The sequence below is a fragment of the Dermacentor silvarum genome, chromosome 1 (assembly GCF_013339745.2).
Source record: "Dermacentor silvarum isolate Dsil-2018 chromosome 1, BIME_Dsil_1.4, whole genome shotgun sequence".
Lineage (NCBI taxonomy): Eukaryota > Metazoa > Arthropoda > Arachnida > Ixodida > Ixodidae > Dermacentor > Dermacentor silvarum.
This window is the reverse complement of record NC_051154.1, coordinates 141,668,889-141,689,325: the sequence shown is the minus strand read 5'-3', so window position 1 is coordinate 141,689,325 and position 20,437 is coordinate 141,668,889.

Sequence of the window (20,437 nt, the reverse complement as noted above, 5' to 3'; positions counted from 1 at the left end):
AAAAAAATAAAAATACACGCCGAGTTCGGTGCGGCGGGTATCAGCAATCTGTTTGGGCCCCTGGGACAGCAGCCGTCAGAGCGCGATTACTTAACGGCGGAGCTTGGTGCTGCCGAGGTGTACACTATTCTACCTTCCTTCTGGATGGCGCGGGAACAGGAACAGAACAGAGCTGGAAGTGCAGCCGCCACTGCAGCAGAATTTGCCCCCATAGAAAAAAAGGAGAGCCAATGATGGAAGTAAAACACGCCTAAGGAGAAGAGAGCGCCGCGTAAGTGCCATATGGGCTTCACAAGGAATGTCAGGAGGACGGCCGAGAGAAACTGCACTGCGCTGTACGGACAGCGAGCCTGACCAGAGCCGGAATCGAGGTCGAGCCAACTCTGGTTTCTGGCAACCGGACACCGCATAACGGGGGGCCTGAAAAAAGAAAGCGATTTGCTTAGAGGAAGAAACACGCTTTCAGCAAGGCCTTCACCCGTCAGTCCCGCGTTGTTTAAACCAGACTTGGAAGGCCAGCTGTGCTTTGAGACTGTCACAACGACTGTCTGCCCGATCGTTACTTCGCGTGGTAGCTGCAGTGACTGGTCCACCTGTGCCCTCTCCTTCACATTCGGGGGTATTTCGCAGTCTTTTACGATGTCCGAATGGAAGAAGACATGTCGTGCTCTTTATCCTTTATATTCGTTGTCTGCTCAATTACGAATTAGTTCACCGATTCGTTGGAGGCCGCTCATTAAGGTCGCTCTGAATTAATTTTCATCGAAGTTCAGTTTCTTCGCCTATAATACTTTTCCTTTTCTTTCGTCATTGCATCCGCGCTGGGTATATTACGCAGGTGGTTCCGGGACAGTCCGTGCAATGGCTCCAGCGATACTCGACTGTCGTGCTTAATTAACCACGCTACAATTTTTCTTTCTTTCTTCTTTCTTTCTTTCTTTCTTTCTTTCTTTCTTTCTTTCTTTCTTTCTTTCTTCATTTTTTTTTCGAATGGGCTTGTGAAGAAACCAGTCTTCAACCGACTACCCCCGAGTTTTAGCATACGCACGTCCGATTTGCTACCATACGCTGGGGGCACGCGATAGAAATAGGAAGAAACAGGAACAGTGGGCACAGAAGCATTTATAGCTGTGCATGGACGCAGAGGCGCAAAATTCCGAGATAAGCAATTTGAAGTCGCGTACAATGCAAATAACTGAAAAAGCAACAGTTTAACATGCATTACATATGAATTGCTTTTGTGCGTTCAACTACCAGTGAGCTACGTTCGGCTTCGTTAGGCATCATGAGCACTTTATATCGAGTCAGGATCACTGGCGCGTGCTTTCCTAGGCCCAAGGCGAAAGGTCAAGGCACCGACGTTTCTGACCATCCAAGATCGCGGCATCGGGCCCCGGACTGTCCAAGTAAAGGAGATTCTTACAGCTCCCCACCTCCCTCCCTTATTTGGTGCATCATCATCATCACCATCATCATCACTATGGGAGGTTAAACCTGCACATGGAGCGGCCAAAGAGACAGTAAGGAGCGACCCTAATTTGTTTAGTATGATGGAATATTAAGAGCTTGAGCAGCTATTTGGGTGCAATCCGCGAGTTAGTCGAGTTCGTATGTAACATCTATGGTGTTGTAAAAACTTAGATTTTGCACCTCTATAATAAAACCGTTGAATATATATGCTATGTTTTCTGTGGCTTCATTGTCTGTCACTTCGTATGGTAGTGACTAGCATACATTGAGCCGCTCGGTTCACCTTATTCTTATTGCTCACTGAATAGAGAGGACCTCGCATTTGGCAGTCTTGATGCCGTGAGGTAGTCTAGCGCCACACTTTAATGAGGTGGTGCGTGGAATCTGGAAATGAGTAATAGTGCCAGCGCTAACGTTCGCAAATGCCATTCTGTGCTTAAAATCGGATACCTTGTCGGGGTTGGAGGTTTACCGAAAATCGGTAGGTCGGTGGGCTTTCTGAGCCCGCGGTCAAGCCACAAACAAGGCAGTGCAGGGTGACATGGGTTGGGCCTCTTTTGAAGTCAGTGAAACGCATGGCAAAATTAGTTTTGAAGACTCAGGAACATTTATCAAAATAAATGGGCACCTAAAATGTATTTGTAAGCTGTTAAAGTATTTGTAACTGAAAAGCGTGGACCCATAATGAAGGAAGAGGTCAAAAAGGTTACCAAGCAAGTACAGGGTAATTGAAAGAGTAAATAGACAATCAGGAGTAACCAGAAAGAAAGGGAGAGTAACAGACACAACGAATTGGATGCAAATTCCAGCAACGTGTCATTTACATATTTTTAATTGTGGTGGATGATAGTTGTGACACCATATATATATATATATATATATATATTGTCACGAGCTCGCATAGCAATCAGCGATCGTGGGCGACAATTTACCGCGGACGTAGTTGAAGAAACCCTTCGTCTGTGTTCATGTAGCTTCCGCCATTCTAGGCCCTTTTATTACCTATGCCTTCAACGCCGCGAGACAGGAGACTGCTGGTTACTCACCATTTTTCCTTCTTTAGGCTCGTCCGCTGCGCTACACCCTCGACACCATATTGCGCTACTTCGCTCATGACAACGAATCAATTCATGAGATCCTCTGTCGAGCAGAAGAAGCGTGACGCCTCGCTAGGCTACGCACCCTGGCATCGCAGGACCGGTCCAAGATACGCTATGATGGGCGTCACCGCCACGTTTGCTTCGATCCTGGTGACCTTGTGTGGCTCTGGACGCCGTTGCGGAAGCGTGGCTTGTACCAGCAGTTTCTCGCCCACTACGTCGGTCCCTGCGTTATTCTGGAGCGCCTCAGCGAAGTGAACTATCGCATTGCGCGTCTCACGAGCAGTGGACGACGCTCGGCCAAGGCTGAAGTGACACACGTCGCGCGTCTGAGGCGTTACAATCCACGAGATGACTGACTCGCCCGGCGGGCTACGTTTGCCAGCGGGAAATGTCACGGGCTCTTGCGATGAACCAAGGATGCCGCGCAGATACCAGGCGGAAGAAAAGGTGGAAGAGAAGAACGACGTTAGCCAAGAAGAAGAGAAGAAATAAACTTTATTGAAAGAGCCGGTACTTTGCTTTTAGTGGCCTCAGGTGTCGGCTCGAAGTCCTTGGACTAGGGCGGCATCTTCGGCTTGCCGGACGGCCCAGAGCTGGTCTTCCAGCTCCGAACTTTTCAGGGCCGCCTCCCAGCGGCGGCGACGCCGACGGAGAAGGTCCCCGGTGGCCCCAGGAGCCGGGGCATCGGCGGGAATGAGCGAGCTCGAGGCTTCCTTTAATCTAGTAACGCCTGCCGTTATAGGCGCGTCATCGCGAACGCCGGCGGTTTCAGTACCGTTGTTGCCGGCACATTCCCAGAGCGTGTGTCGCTGCGTTGCTATGTGTCCGCACGCTTTACACGCATCAGTCGGATATAAGCTCGGGTAACAGTGGCGTAAGACTGCCGGACTATAAGGTAACTGTGTGTTTGTAGTAAGCGTAAGTTTATGGCCTCTTTCCTGTTTAATTTACCGTGAGGTGGCGCGAATTTGCGTCTTCCAAGTCTGTAGTGTTGGGTTAGGTCTCTGAACGTGGTCAGGCGATCGCCCCACAACCATTGTGCTGTTGTTTTTGCAGTGTATCTGTTATAGTGTCTCGATCCGGCAGATCCGACGCCCCGCACTCGGGGGCGGAGGCGGCGGCCACGTAATCTTCCACGGCTCGGCAAGTGAGACCTCGAGCCGCGGCGTGGGCCAATTTGTTACTCGCGAGCGGGACGTCGGTGTGTGCCGGGGTCCAGAGGAGCAAGACCGCAGAATTTTGTGGTTGCGAGGGTGACGTTGAGTCCCCGTCCTCACAAATTTGGAGTATGCGGGCCGCTGCCCGCGAGACGCCGCTGCGCGCGAAGCTTCGGACTGCCGCCTGCGAGTCGCTGATCACGATCGCAGCGTTCGGCACCGTGGCGAGTGCGAAGGCTATCGCGGCTTCTTCTGCCGCCTGCGTGTGTCCCGTGGTCACCGTGGCACTCGCGAGGTATTTGCCCGTGCTGTCTACAATCGCGATCGCGTGTGCGCTTCTTCCTTCGCCATATCGCGCGGTGTCTACGTATATACACCACCTCGTTACTCTTACCAAACTTTATTTGAAGGTCGCTAGCTCGTTTCTTGCGTCGCCCGACGTGATGCATCGGATGCATGTTCTTGGGAAACAGCGGGACGATCAGGCGGTCGCGGACCGAGGCCGGAACCACCGTTTTTTCTCCATGCTGAGTGTGCTACGTGATGCCGAGCGACTCGAGGATGCGGCGACCCGTCGTTGACTTGGATAATCGTTCGTAGTGCGCAACGTCGTGCGCCTCGATTAATTCGTCGAGTGAGTTGTGAAGTCCGAGCTCTAGAAACTTGTCGGTGCTCGCGTTGATTGGAACGCGTACCGTCCTCTTGAAAGCCTTTCGTGCAATCGATTTTCTTTTTAGGGGCGAAGCTCCTTAGGGTGTGGGTCGTTCCTTCCTCTGTAGTAGTAGTAGTAGTAGTAGTAGTAGTAGTAGTAGTAGTAGTAGTAGTAGTAGTAGTAGTAGTAGTAGTAGTACGTATGTAGCCACCTGTAGTTTTATGAAGTGTTCACTAGATGGCGTTCGGGTTCCGGTTCCACTTCCGGTTCCGGTTCCACTTTCGGTTCCGGTTCCACTTTGCGCGCGTTCGGTGCGAATGCGGGCAAAACGCCGACGGCGTCGACAACAGTTCTGCGCGTTGCTGGTGCTGCTGCATGTCCAAGTTTATACAGCTGATAAAACTACCTTGATTCGACCCCATGGCTGCGTCGCATACTACTCAGGGTTCCCCTACGAGAAGATGGTGTAATTTTCTCTCTCGTTCCCGACGCGCGCTCTCTTTATCTCTCGTCCGTAGCTGTGGTTTACCCGAATGATCCCCCGGTGCTTCGCCCACTCATCATCATTCACTTCGTGGATATGCTGTGATTTTTTTCCGACCCTATCCAGTTGAGGTAGGCGGCGGTGTACGTTATGCGACTTATCGCGTACGTCTGCACGAGAGGGATCGCGCAGTGTTGGCGCATACCGTTGCGTCTATTCGTGATGCGATGCAAGAGTCAAATCGTGTCATCTACCGAATGACGGAGTCTGCGCACCGCGTCTCTCCGTTATATCCGTTTGCCTGCAGGTGTAATTCCAGGATTCTAATTTTGTCTACGTGCGGAACGGCAGTACCGTCTTCCGAGATAACGCGTATTTTTGAGTATTCCCGTTCCTCTTCACGCAGGGTTTGGCTCGTGGGTTTGTAGAGTAACAGTTTGGACTTGGTCGCCCAGCACTCGAGTCCCGTTCCTCGCAAGTACTCCTGCACCGAATCAAACTCCCGCCTGTAGCGTTCGCTCGATGTGACCGTCACAACCTCCCCCGGGAACCCAGAGGGTGATGTCATCCGCCTAGAGACTGTCATATAATCCTTCTACTTCTGTTAATTTCTCAGGTAGCCCTAGTAGAAATAAATTAAATAGTAATGGTGATATGACTGAGCCTTGAGGAGTGCCTGTCGAGCCCGTCTCAAATTCCGGCAATTCCTCGTCGCCGACGACAACACGTGCGCGTCTGTCCGTAAGAAAATCTCGAATGTAATTGTATGTTCTTTGACCTAGTCCTAAAGTTTTAACTCTTTTTAAAATAGCTTCGTGTTTAATGTTGTCAAAGGCCTTTTTAATGTCTAGGTCGAGAATTGCCTTGGTGGAGCTGGTAGTGTCGTCTACGATCTGGTGTTCTAGCTGAAGCAATACGTGCTGTGCTGAGAGATTGCGGCGGAACCCCAGCATGGTGTGCGGGAATGCGTCGCGGTCTTCAAGAAAGTTGGTCACGCGGGTGAGAACTGCGCGTTCCAGGACTTTGCCGACGCAAGACGTGAGCGAAATCGATCTGAGATTATTGAGCGTAACTCGCTTGCCCGGTTTAGGAATCATGATAACGCGGGCCCGTTTCCACGCTTCGGGAAGGGAGCCCTCGCGCCAGCACTCGTTGATGTACGTCACGAGTCGGCAGATTGACTCGTCGTCTAGGTTACGGAGAGTCTTGTTGGTAACCCTGGCAGGACCGGGCGCCGATCGGGTGTTGAGTTCGAACAGGACGGTCCGAATTTCTGCTTCGCTAAAGTCCGCGTCTAGTTTCTCGTTGGCGACGCCGTCGTATTCGTGTTGTTGGACGCTTTCGCCCGTCCTAAAGTAACGATCACGTATTGCATCGAGGAAGTTATCGCATCTCTTACTAGTCTACGAGTATTGTTACCTTGAGCGGCCCGAGTCTCTTCGGGATCTAAGAGGTGTCGAAAGAGTCGCCAAGCACTGGCCCCGCTCATCTGCCTCTCGAGGCCGTTGCACATGTCTTCCCATTGTGCCCTACATACTTGGAGCACGTGTTCTTCGATGTCTCTGTCTAATTGTGCTATGCGTTTGCGCAACGCCCTCTTATGTCTTCGGCGTTTCCACCTCTTTAGGAGTGCTCGCTTTGCTTCCCACATGTGTAGGAGCCTGCTGTCGATTACTTCGAGGTTCGCTTCAGGCGGAACATCGCACGTTGCCGCGTCTACGTCCATTTTGAGCGTATCGGTCCACTCGTCTTTGTCCGCGATCGGCTCGTCGCCTCGCTCCCCGTCTTCTCGTTTCTTGCGGAACGTCTCCCACTTGACGAATTCGAGTTTACGGCCTTTGCTTTCAGGGGTAGTCCCACGACCGCCTGGACCCGTGGCTATCGGAAATGTCACGAGCTCTTGCGATGAACCACGGATAGGCAGCAATATAGTGTACTATGCTCTTCCTTTGCGTTGTCGGAGAAGTTTCAGAACTCACACCCGCACTTATCAGATCGCCGTCACACTATAGATAAGCTTTCATTCGTTTTAGCATTCCGTTATGTCAGTGAGGCATGGCTTCCACCATGTCGAACGTGTGACAATGGGGGGTTGCATCGGGCAATACAAGCAATTCGCACCGCCATGCTGTTGTGATCTTGATCCGCAATTTTTGGAGGAAAGTGGTGGGATCTGTAATCCTGTACTCGAAAGCAGAAGTCGGTGATTGAATTATTTATTGCAGTGATCATGGGAATTGCATTTGTGGCAAATAGTATAACCTCTAAAACAACGAGCAGAACGTGTGGACAACACAGCCGAACAGCATAGCGGACGAAAGAGTACGGCGCGGTGTTCTGTGCCTACGTTACCTGTGCCATGACGTCGTGACTCACTGACCTCCTTGCATATCGGAATTAAATACAGTTCGCAGGAAAACACATCATAGTAAAATGTTTAATGTTCTAAGGACTGCCACTATACTTTCTATATTCCGGAAATGTGACATCCCGAAAATTTCAAATCAGTGCACCTTTAATGTAAGCAATCACAAGAGGTTCCAAGCTGCGTGTACTTAGTGCCATGTCCACATCAATTTCGTGCTGCGGTAACCGACGCACTGGCGAGTCGCGAGATTCTGTGCTGCAGTGTTGCTCTGATTCTAGTGTTTCTTTAATTAAAATTGTAATGCTTCTTAAGTGAAAACAGAAAAAAAAATAGACAGAACAAGGACGAGCGCGTGATAATGATTTTGCCTGACTTGAATCAACTTAGCGTATGTCAAATAAATGCGACAACCACTGTGACTTCAACTCTCCCTAAGCGTGCTTGTGAATTTTAGACAGGTGTCAGCTCTCGTTTCCGATACCCTATACAGTTTTCGATTACAGGCCAACGAGGTTTAGAAATTAAAGTGTTTCGTTTTCACGTCATAACACTTTCATTCAATGCGGACTGTAATGAACCTTGTGGGGATTTCTACGGCTTCCTTGAATTTTCTTGCGATTCGCTCGGATTAAGGTAAAACATTTTTTTTTGTCAAGAATCGTGAGAGGCTATGGTCGTAACTCCGGACTTGGAGGACCAGCGCAAGCTAGTGAACCAGGCCAGGGAAGCTGCAAAGGCCAATGGCTACCGGGACTGAGGAGACCAATCGACTTGGGTGAAGAAAGAAGGACTCTTTCTCACTGGTTCAGATTATTCAACTTCTATTCTCTCTTTCTCTTTTGTTAGTTGTGCTCTGAAGTGATGATGACTATAATCGATTTATGTTTATGTTTCAAATAGCCTGGGAAAATGATACGCTGGAAGACTTTTTCTTAACTGGCAGTTTTACGATACTTTCTAAGGTATGTTATCCCGCAGGAATATAAAGATTCTTTTCCGTGTTGTAAAATATGAAGAAATTACTCATCGTTTTGATTGAAGCAATTAAGCCATGCTTCTCTTCAATATTTTATATTATTAAAGTTAAAAGGCCACTTTGTTATCTTTCTTGATACAGACATGAAAAACAAATTTGGGAGTTTTGAAGCTAAGGAAGTATTTGGGCAAAAAAGCGTTTTAAGTCCAATGCGAGCTGATCAGAAAGACACCGAAAAAAATTATTTACATTGGAAGCAATTTTCGCAGTGAAAGGCGCCAAGACATATGTTACGTTACTTATGTTGTGGTACTAATCCTAGTGTCCAGGGGATACTTATTTAATGTTATATGATGTCGCTGCATAAAGACAACAGAGGCGTAATATAACAAGAAGAAAATAACAAATGCTATACAAAATCGACCGTCATCTGGGACGGCCGTTTATGTTCCCCATCATTCGTCGATGGGAAACAACACTGACAGTTCTTTAGAACATGTGTTCTGGAAAAACAAAAAAGAAAAAAGATCAATAAGTTCGGCGTTTCATATGAGCCACGTGAGCGAATGGTGCTGCAAGCAAGAACATTGGAGCTTTCACTGAAAATTGCTGCTGCGGCGCACAAGAGGCCTCTGTCATTTTTGTCGAACTCTTCTGAAAAAAAAAAAATGATATGCATAGTGAGCCCCAAGAAATTGACGGAAACGTAATCTTTCGAAAATTCGCTACCTTCCAGAAATAGCTTATACGGAGCCTACTGACGTATAATATATGGCGCACTGGCGTCCTTACGTAATTACCATTAAAGTAAGGCAACTAAATTTACGCTTTCACTAATTACGCTTGCCCTGCGCCGTCGTGGCCGATCTTCGGACAGCAGACGCTAGGCTGGAGAAGATGCGCCAAAGCTCACGGGCACGTCCTCTGCGGGCATCGTTGCCACATCCGACCGGCTAGTTATGCGTACGCCGGCGCCCAAAACACGCTGCGGCTGCTTTCTACCCTCCTCCCATGTCAGCGTCCGCGATTCATACACGCTCCCGCTATCGAGAGTTGAACGTTGAAAACCGGGATCAACAAAAGGGCGGCAGCCACTGCTACGGCGGCTTGGTGCTGCCATCTTGCGTACTAGAACTTCCTCCAACTTGTAACGCAACTTTTCTCTCGCCTCCTTCCCTTTTTGTCTGTTCTCTACGCGCGCGTCCTTCTCTCGTATCGCGCCCCGCCGCCGCTGCGATGCTTTGCTGTTGTTTTGCGCGCTGCCAGTTGTTTCCGTGCCAGCTCCGCACATCCTGCAAAAGGGGGAGGGCCCCTCCGGGTGAGCTGGCTTGGCGGCAGGCACTGCTGGGGCGGCCGACCGTTTTCGCCGGGGTCTTGCCACGCGGGCGTGGCTGCCAGTGAGAGCGCCTCGGCCACAGCTGCGTCCACGCCGACACTTGTCGCACGAGCGTCAAAGGAGCGTACCCGCGCACACCGGCGACCTACGTTTTTCCTACCAGCAGCCAACCCTTGATTTGCGCCGCAGGTGAGTGTGCGAGCGGGGCCGGGCCACGCGTCTCTGCGAGCGAAGCTTGCACAGGTGCGGGACCTGCCGCCCACCGGTAACTTCGCAGGCGATGCACCGGTAACATTGCGCAATGATAGTGGTGCCATAGAGCAGCAGGTGATGCGCTTGCCGCGGTCAAGGTACTTGGTCAAGGTACGGCGAGGAAAATGCAAAGCCGTCCGAAATACGCCGCCTGCTTCTGCCGGCCTCAGAGCTCGCAGTGCGCTGCGCTGTGGCTGAAACATAATCGAAGATACCGCGTAATTTTGAGTCGGGTAATAAATACTTTATTCGGACTCCCGTTTTCTAACTAGACGAGTTGAGCAACAGGTGCAAACGGTGCTCTGTTGGGGCAAAGCCGTCATAGCAGACGGCGTCTGCCCACGACGCCAGGGATGGAAAGAGCATTCGTCGCCTTGAGCAGAACCAATTATGGGGCAGCAGTGAATTGCCACAGTTTGCGCCTCGAGCACGATTTTGTCGTGGAAGTCGAAATGGTTTTGCATACCCCTCATGGTTTCAGCCATGTCATTGTGATAAACTTGTGCCTGGATATGCGGTGATATCATATGCTTGGCTTTTGACATGCTGCGTGAAAGCGCGAATGTTAAAGCACTGTTAAACGTTCGCGCTTTCACTCAAGATGTTTCAACACGAACTAACCCAATCAGTTATACGCTACTTGACTTTCAAGTTTCTAGTATTTATAGAAGCCAATGAGTCCCACCAAATCATACTTGACTGCAATGACTGACGGTTTTAACTCGCTACAAGGTGAACACTGCGAAATTCCACGTGTGCAATTTCCTTTATTTGTTTCCCCCTCACTCGGAAGAATGATTCATTGTTTATGATTGCTAAGAAGGTTAAACTATATGGTATAGTCAATGTGGCAAGCACACGCTATTTACCTTTCCTTACCCTCACGCAGCGTCATACACGCTGATATTTAGAGGATATTCAATTATGATTTAGGCAAGTAGAAAATAAAACAATGCTTTAATTGTAGGGGTAAGTCAAAGGAAATGCTCGTACGGACCCGAAAGTAAAGTCGTGACCCTTTTTTCACGGATTTCTCCTCATATAACTTTTTTTTTTTTTGAGCGCACTTTTTCTCATTTTGCGGGACATGCGCTGCCAGTGCATTCACGTAATGAAGCATGCACACGCTACGTTCATTCCACACACCGGCTAAATGCTTTGCATGCCTTCGGTGACGATCACTCCACCTTCGAGCCAGTCTACGTTAACCGCAGAAACAAGGCATAGAACCTCCTTGCGTGCAGTTCTCCGGTAGCTGTTCTTTGTCCTTTCATCAAAGCTAACTCACAGGAGGCGTCACTCGCACACAACAGAAGCAGTTACGTGCTCGGGTGAGCGCGAATATCGGCAGCCGAGACGTAAACGCCGCAGCGGCTGCTGCTCTCAGCGCTACACGAGCGGGACATCCTTGCGCGCGGCAGACGCTCTTTTTTTGAACCACGAAAAGGGGAAGCGCGGAGCATGACGCCTTTCTTGCATTTGTTTTCATGTTCGCGCGTGGGGGAACAGCCATGGCAGCAACACTCCAACACAACGTCTCCGCCCCCCCCCCCCCCTTTTTTTTTTTTTTTTTTTTTTGTCGTCTTCTGGTGTTCGCTTTACCGAGCGAGCAAAGCCTCGCGTTGATGGGATGCTTTTCGCCGGCAACCTTTTTTTACTCGCCTAAAACAAGGCGATGCGCGCGGAACGAAAACTACCCAAAGAACCCAATGAATGCAAACGGGAACATTGACGGCTGAATGACTCTGAGTGGCATATCAATGCACCGTTCACGCTGCATTGACAGCTGAGTTCGTGGTCTGTCGGATGGAACCCATTACCGTAACGGGCGTTTCACACGGACCTTGAGCTAGTTTTGTTTTCATTTCGTTCTTGATTTATTTTCTCGCGCTCCTGTTCTGCCACTCGTTTATGTTATCGTACACGAGATAGGCCAGTGTCAGTCACTGAGTTTTGCTCCGTGTTGCATGGCGTCCTCCCCGCGTGCAGTCGTGCTCTTTCAAGGCCCTGTTCTGTGCCGCATGACAGTAACGCTTCACGCACTGTCAGTAACCGCCGGAACAAAAAAAAAAAAAAAAACTACCGATGGCGTACTGATCGGCTGGTAATATCCCTTATACATTATTGCTTCAGTGGAAGTCCATTTCTTTTTTTCCTTAAAGAACAAACTTGTTATTTTATCAGTGGTGCGCCATTTACCTGTGTTTAACCTCAAATGTCCAGATCATGGCAATCTGCATAAGCCATAACGCAGATTCTAATAACCAAATGACTTCCCAAGGAGGATGAAATTTATTATACTCCGAGGTTTTAAGTGCCAAAACCACGATCTGATTGTGAGGCATGCAACAATACGGGACTCCGGATTAATTTTGGTCTCCTGGGGTTCAGTAACGCGCTCACCAACGTTTTTGTATTTCGGCATTTAAATGCGGACGCCGCGGTGAGGATCGAACCGGCCACCTCGAGCTTAGCAGCCAAATGCCATAGCCACTGGGCTACCACGACCGGTGAGAAGGAAATGATGAGATGCATGGTCAGTACCGTCTTGGTCCACGCACTATTGTCACTGCTGTGTAGAACATTGGAATAATTGATGAACCAGCGAAGCGGAGTAGACTTTCAAGTATGTCTTTCTTAGACGGCACCGATATGGCTCTCGTCGGTATCACACGTCAAAAAACTATACTCTTCTTAAATAATGGCTTTAGCAGCAGTAAGTTTTCTGGGAGACTGTCGAGGAGGACAAAACGCGTTGTTTTTACCGGGTGATGATTACGTCAGCGACAAATTATCGCTGGGAACTTTTGTAAAGGCTGTATGTGCTCCATAATCACCTTTTCGCAGATTCAGTGTGGTCCGTGAGGAGGTATGCAGTTCATTAGTTGGCGTTCCTTGGTGCTGCAACCAAGGCCGGTATTTTGTAGCGATGCGTTTCCGATGCTAATGCCTTTTCGCGCTTTTTGCGCTTGGTCAGTGGTCAGAGCGACGGTCCGCTCACGTTATCAGCGGGATCAGCCGGCCGTGAGCGGTGGATGATAAGACTAGTATAGAATAAAGCATAACGCATCGCTACAAAATACCGGCCCAATGTTCGCTGTAATAGGGGTGTCCTGCAGTTAGGACAAGGATTCGGGGTATTCCATGTACGTAGCCGTGCAATGTTTGAAAGAAATGCAAAAATGTTAGTAGTGAAATGTATGCCGTTTAATCGAACGATTCCAGCCGGCAGTGATCGCTGTAACAATGTGCGCAATCTATGTTGTCATACGTAATGAAGTGAAGAGTTGGGCGGAAACCCGTCTGGTCGGGAATATGCTTGACAACAGTTAAAACGGACACGAAACGAAAGTTTTAAAAACGAAAGTTTTAAAAATATATAATAAGACGTTTCGGCTCCCGCACGGGAGCCTTGTTCATACGTAATATATGTAAAAGAATGTAAGATAACTTTGGAGCTTATTTCGCGCAGTTTTTCTACCATCTCCGGAGCTTGCATGCAATATCGAGATACCCAGAGTTGCAGAGTTAAATCACCGCTTGTGATTTACTGAACGATTGGCCCTTCAGGATATGTGTGCGTGCTGTGAACTTTCTGTTGCTTGTCATCTTGTTGCCTCCTTTTACCTCTCCCGAGTGCAGGGCATCCAATCGGGCCCAGCCTGGTTATTACTTTCTCTCTCGCTCTGTTTCTGTGTTTTAGCCCTGAAGGCGGCGTTGTTTTGGCACCTAAGCATTTTTCATTTAATACGCCGCTTATTCTGCACACTTGAGAGATGAGCAGCTTTACACCTGCCATTATAAACAGCCCGCCAGTTTTCTTTACAGGCCAGATTCAGTGATCCGGATTTACAGGCCGGATCACTGGGACACAGGGCATTAGAAAATGCCTGGTCGGCGACACTGCCATCTAGGATAGCCTGGAGTTGGTCATTGCCTTCATTGCTATTCGTCAACTGAGGAGTCGGTAACAAGTTTAGACTGTAGATACGATCTACAGGCTTGCAATCGGCTCTCTACCTGCGCTATCGTTATGGTATACGCTGCCATGGCCGTCTGAAGAAGGATGTGTGTGTAGTCCCATGTAGTAAAGGGTGGTTTGAACTCCTTGCGATACTTGTCTGCTTGAGAAGCTGCTGGATCAATTCGTCCAAAGTAGTGTGGCAAGCTTCTCCTGCAGGTTAGGAATGACAGTGAAACGTGGAAGAGGGGCGATTGTCCACATTGCATCTCTATTCGCCACCTTTAAACGGCCACAGTCCCCCTGATTTTCATATTCCTTTTTTTTAACCCAGATAATTTAGGCATTTCGCATTGCATAGAATGATGGCAGCGCGTGAAGTCGACTGGAACCATGCAGAGTGTCCCTGCTAACATTCACTAATAAAGCAAACGCAACCTTGTTGGCCGAGGTAATGTAACGATTCTATAGGCTATTCTATTTCCAGCTTCGTCAATGGTCCGAGCAGCTCTACGGCCACGTTATACCCCGAACGGCCGCCCGTGAACAGTGGTTGCAAAAAAAAAAAGGAAAAAAAAAGAAAAAAAAAGCAGTAAAGAAAGAATGGAAAGAAAAAGAGAAGAACCAAATCCAGGAAAAAAAGAAAAGAACGAAAACGAAACGGATTGAGTGAAAGGAATCCTTAGATTACACCAGGCCAGTTCGAATGAAAGTGACTCTGTTATTTGCAGCCACCCGAAGAAGCCTCCACAATTTGTAATTAATTAGGAATAATTGCCTAACTAACTTTCTAACAATAAAATTTACGGCCAATATGTTAACACGAAGTTCTAAGACCAGATTTTCCAGCATAGCTCTTTCCACTTAATTTTTTTTAAAGAAACCACGGGAAATTTGAAAAATCCACCATGGACTCCCAATTGCGTACTGCTGAAGTGTTGGTCTCAAAAACACTGTGAATGAAGTGATTTTGTCCGTGTAATCATCAGTCTCGCTCGTAAGTGTGACATTAATGGCGCTTTTTGATTTGGCCTGGTATAGAAAATCGAGAGCCTGCTATTTGGTACGTGCCAATTTGGTTCTCACAGATTGCTGGACGCTTTCGCAAACTGTCCCTTGCCCGGGATGGACGTGATTTCTCGCCGCTGGCAGAAGTTTAGCGGCTGTAACCACGATAAATGCGACGTCAAACCGATGCAACCACCGGGTCAGGAAGGGAACATGTTGAGTTCGTTAGCGGCGTGTTTCGGAGTAGCACTTCTGTGGCACGTGCATATCGGAGACATCGTCGGCGTCTCTCTCTCTTTCTTTCTGTTTTTTTTATAGGCCAAATTTTGCGGGTTTTTGTGTAGCTGGGGAAAAAAATAAACAAAAAGGAGCTCTGTTCAAGCGAACACGCACACCGCAAACTGAAACTGGTACGTGTTCGTAAATGTGCTCTACCTCGTATTAAAAAGCACATAATATCAACAAATTATCTACTTAAAGAGAAGGCAAAAATACGGGATGCTCCTTAAAAAAAAATCTTCATTTTACCCAGGACGCTGTTGTATACCGTAGAACAAAATTCACAAAATAGCGACTACGGTTTACACGCTTTCATCCAGTTCGTGATGCAGTGAAATGAGAAACAGTTCGGTTCATTGCATGGTATCATCTGTGCAGCACGTAGTACATGTGCTATTGGCCGAGATTTTTCGCGGCACGACTTCACGAAGTAGACTAATTTCTGGTATTCATGATAAATATGCCGCTAACGCAGCTTCCTGAGTACATGTACTGAGATTGCATTCCTAGCTGACAGACACATTAGAAAGAAGCTCTGGGGCTTGCTCGGACTACGATGTAAAATAATGATCAGAAGATAGACAACTTTTAGATTTCGTGCGTCCAGCCGGAACACTCCCAACATCCGCGATAGCCTTGGACTCAACTCCAACTGCCTTGTGTTCATCTTCAGCCTTCGGAGTGCGTTCGGTATACCTACACTTCCGACAACGTTCAAAGTCGCCTGTGCACCAACGTTCCGCAAACCTACATTGTTTTCAACACGCATCGGACACTCTGTCTTCGGCCACACCTGCTCTGTCTGTTGTGGCGTCGTTGCGCCAGTCGTTGTTTTCTTAGCTATGATTCCGGCAGCATTCAGAGTTTTGGGGCTGTTATTTTCTAAAGGTTAATTTCATTTTCCATTCTTAACGCCCTTCGCCATTGGCTTAGACGTGGCTTGGACGCTGCCACGCCGCCGTTAACCCTGGCATCGGCCGCTAAGCTCGGCGCATGATGAGACAAAAAAAAAAAAAAAAAAAAGAACGTGAAATGAAGCTCTACAAAACCTGCGCCCCTGTTCGATCCTTGCTGGCGTGTGGGTGTGTCTTAACTGATATATTTGTTTATTTAAATGACGTGCCAATGGTTTGAACTTGCTTACCCGTATCTCTTTCACATTACTTATAACCATCATCATATTAACGAGTTCTACCTGAGTTTTCCTTCGTCTTCAAATTGTTGTAGCGCACACAAGAAGATACAGACACTGACACAAATGGTACACGGGACAACACACCTTCTGTGTATCCCTGTCTTTGTACATGCCCTATAAGAATTTGAACATGGCGTGCCAACAAGCTCATGTAGCCACTCTCATTGCCTTCGTCGCTTGTCGATGAACATTTTTCTTAGTCAGCTACATATGGGCAGAGAGAGAGGAGAGGGAGAGAAACGAAGAGGGGAAGGTAGGGAGGTTAACCAAGGACGTGCCTGGTTGGCTACCCTACACTTGGGGTAGGGGAAAGGGGAAGAATAGATAATGATAGAAAAGAAAAAAATATTAATAGAGTCAGTCATTCGCAGAGACAGTCGCAGAAGAATCTCCGCTGTCACAAGCTTTCGTACAATCCAGTATTCTTCACGAACTGCAGAAGGGCTTTTTGGCCTTTTGCATGCAAGAATGCATAGGCCATGGCCCAAGGATCTTTTCTTCCGAGAGCGTTCTGTTATCTAACAGGTTGAGTTTAGCTTGGAAAGTACGCCGTTGAGTGTCAAAGGATGGACAGTAATTTTCAAAACTGTGCCATGGTTGGTGTATGTAGCTCTCTTGTCGACGAAAGTTAGTTCAGGACGACAACCTTTGCTTTCAAATCCAGTGATTGGCGCTTGACGATCACAGAAGGCTGATTTACGGCACCAGTGACACAATGTTATAACTCCACATTCTTCACGGTACGTTGCTTCAAATTGCGAAAGGAACAAATTAGAGAGGAAAGACAGAGAGGTTATCCAGATGTGAAAATCCGTCTTGCTAAATACCCTACACTGGGGGATGGGTAAGGTAGAAAGAGCATAAGGAAATTTGTGACAATTGGAACAAACATACAACGATAAAGACATGACCTACATGGAAATCCTTTTGCTTATCGTGAATGATGTCTCATTGCGTGCTTGTTCAACCGACATGTCGACCTTACTTGCTATTTTGTTTCGTCCCAACGTGGCTTTCTGTAGCGCCAGAATATCACCAACAAAATTTAGTGAATTTTAGCAAAGTAAATCTAGCGAACTGCACAAGCAGCACAGAAAGTAGAGTGTGGTGCTGTTTTTCCTGATGAGTGACAGCGGAAGTGTGGAGACTAAATAAGGTCCGTGTATCGCCCAGCACAGGCACACTTGGCACTCTGCCAGGCCTACGGAATGATTTCCCGGTGCTCCTTGGTTGTGGAAAGGGCCACTGCCAGCACGCGCCATCTCATTTATCAGGCTCTTCCGACTTCCCTCTGTCCTGTGGCGAACCACATTTATCCACTACCTAGTTCAAATTTCGAAATGTGGTGCGCTTTTACGCAATTAATACCCCTCACGCGGTCGTATAAGAACCGATCACGGCTCGAAATTTCTAAGGAGTCGTGTATGAACGCCGCTTTCATTTCATCGAAACAGTGTCCAGACCTTTGATAAATTGAAAGTGACTTTATTTAAGTACGGATTCCGTATTAGTCATGATACAGCCGTCAGTGAATTATTCGTTATTAATAAGTTTGATACTCTAGCGTCTGTGTTGAATGAGAATGTGAGGAAGTTGAGTTGCTCGCCCTTGTAGCCTGCCATTTCTTTTCTTCTCTTACAATCCCTGCCTTTCTATATTTTGTTTTGTCGCCTTACTTGAGAGCTTGTTACTTCATTCACCGCTTGATTGCGGTCAGTTCGTGAACGAACTTGCCACTTCAGTCTTTTTACGTTTGAATCCTTAATATCTTACCGATATCTTCTTGTACAAACATGTTGTGCAACGAATGGCTATTACATTAAATGTACGCGTATATGCTTGCCCATGAAAGTCTGACACGCATTTTTGTTTTATCACTTGCATGTCACTTGCATGTCACTGGCAGGCAGCTGTTCTCCAGAACGCTTGTTTACTGCCACCTCCTTCTCGTCGTTATTTTTCGGTGTTTTCTCTTCACACTCGCCCATGACTGCAGATTACGCAGGTGTTTTCTCCAGAGCTGTCACAGATGTTTTCGTTGAAGGGCAACCTGGTCGATCTAAATGACTCTGGCGGGCGGCACTGGCTGCTGCGAGCCAGTTGTAATACTCGTAGATGATCGCGCGGTCGTGGTTGGGCAAACGCAGCAAGAACTCTTTGAAACAGAGCAGTTATCGGTCCCACTGAGGTTCTGTTCAAACACCTAAGTCGTCCGTGCGACCGCCGAGGTTGTCCGCGTCATATGTGTGAAACAATCTGAATTCATCGCTGGCGCAATGATACCTTGGATATAATCTTTCGTTTTGGTGCGCGATGCAGCTGTTTTTGAGCTCTTGAAAGGTACACGAAAGGTCAGACTGTCGCAAAGTAGAATTAATCGTCTAATCATGCTTCTTTCGGCGGCTGACAAACTTTTCGCACTGTGCCCGTTGGTGGAGAATGGCTCACTGATACACTCAAATTATCGCAGCTTGACAACCAGTCGAGCGCAGCTGAGCTGTCCAGGAGGGAGGAGGAGGGCCGTGACGGCCCTCCTCGAGTAATCATCAGTGACCGCGGCCGCCAGTTTACTGCAGATGTCGTGGAGGAGCTTCTTCGATTATGCGCTTCCAGCTTTCGCCACTCGACACCGTATCACCCGCAAACAAATGGGCTGACCGAGCGTACCAACCGCACACTGGTGAACATGTTGTCCATGTACGTCGCATCGGACCATAAAAACTGGGACGATATTTTGCCCTTCATTACATACGCTTTTAACACAGCAAAGCACGAGACTACTGGCTACAGCCCGTTTTTCCTACTCTCGCTCGTCCGCCGCGTCACACACTGGACACCATATTTTCTTTCTCCACCCACAACGATCTCACCATCGCCGAGACTCTGTGTCTCGCTGAAGAATCTCGACGCTTGGCCCGCATACGTACTCTGGCTTCGCAAGATCGGTCAAAAGCACGGTACGACAGGCACCATCGGGATGTCACCTATTCTCCAGGGGATCTAGTCTGGCTATGGTGTCCGGTGCGCAAACGTGGCTAGTGTCAGAAACTTCTTGTCAACTTTACTGGCCCGTACGTTATTGTTGACCAGCTCAGTGAAGTAAATTATCGACTGGCGCGTCTCACCGCAACTGGACGGCGCTCCGCCAAGACTGAGGTTGTGCATGTCGCTCGTGTCAAGCCCTTCACACCGAGAACTTAGCTGACTTGCCCGGCGGGCTTCGTCTAGGAGGGGAGGAATATTACAGTCAATGTAGCCGCATTAGTAGAAGAGGAAGGAGTGTGAGCGGAGAAGACGACGAAGAGAACGCTTCTGCTCGTCCTAGGCTCGCCCTGAGGCCTGTTCAATAAACTCCGTTTGTCTCGCGTCGTAACAATATTATGTTAGGTCAGCAGCTGTGACTTCCGGTGGACCGTGGAGTTGTAGGGTTGACGATGTCCAATGGGAAAGACAGCTTGTGTTTGTGACCTATTACCAGGTGGTCTCCAAGCTCATTCATTTTTAATGCGAAAGTAATATATGTTCCATGAGGCAGAAAATGCGGCGTGATCAAGCGATGGTACCAAAAATGGCTGACGGCGCAAAGAGTAAAAACGTCGAAAAGGCTCGGATTGACGTCAAATTTCTGAGGGAGGTTCCTGTAAACAAAGTAAATTAATGGCTTTGAAAATAAAATTTGCTACATTTGGGTCTGGGTGGGAAACGAACCTGGGCCTCCGCGGTGCGAGACGAGCCCGCTTCCCCGACTCCATGGGGGCTGCACGATTCTGGACGACTAAAGGTGAGCCTAGTGCGTGCGTTATTGCACACGTCACGTCGCAGGTGAATTAAGGTGGAATAAAGTGAGTTAAGGTGAATTAAAGTGGATCAAGATTGATTAAAGTGGATAAAGGTGGATTAAGGTTGGTACAAATTAGAACAAGGGCGATTAAGGTGGAGTTGTTAAGGACACGTGACATTGTATGCCGTCACGTATCACGGTAAAGTGATAATTGGAAGTGACATTGATTCCGAGATGGCTCATGACGTCACATCACGTCACCTCACACCGTGCTATACCGTTGGTCCAAGTGCAGCATCATATGATGCAGCGTGTCCACACATTTACTATGCACATAATGGGAAAGGGCAGTAGCGGATAGGAGGAAGCGCCGCTACGGTATATAAACGCCGCGGCACGCATCTTCGTCAGTCTG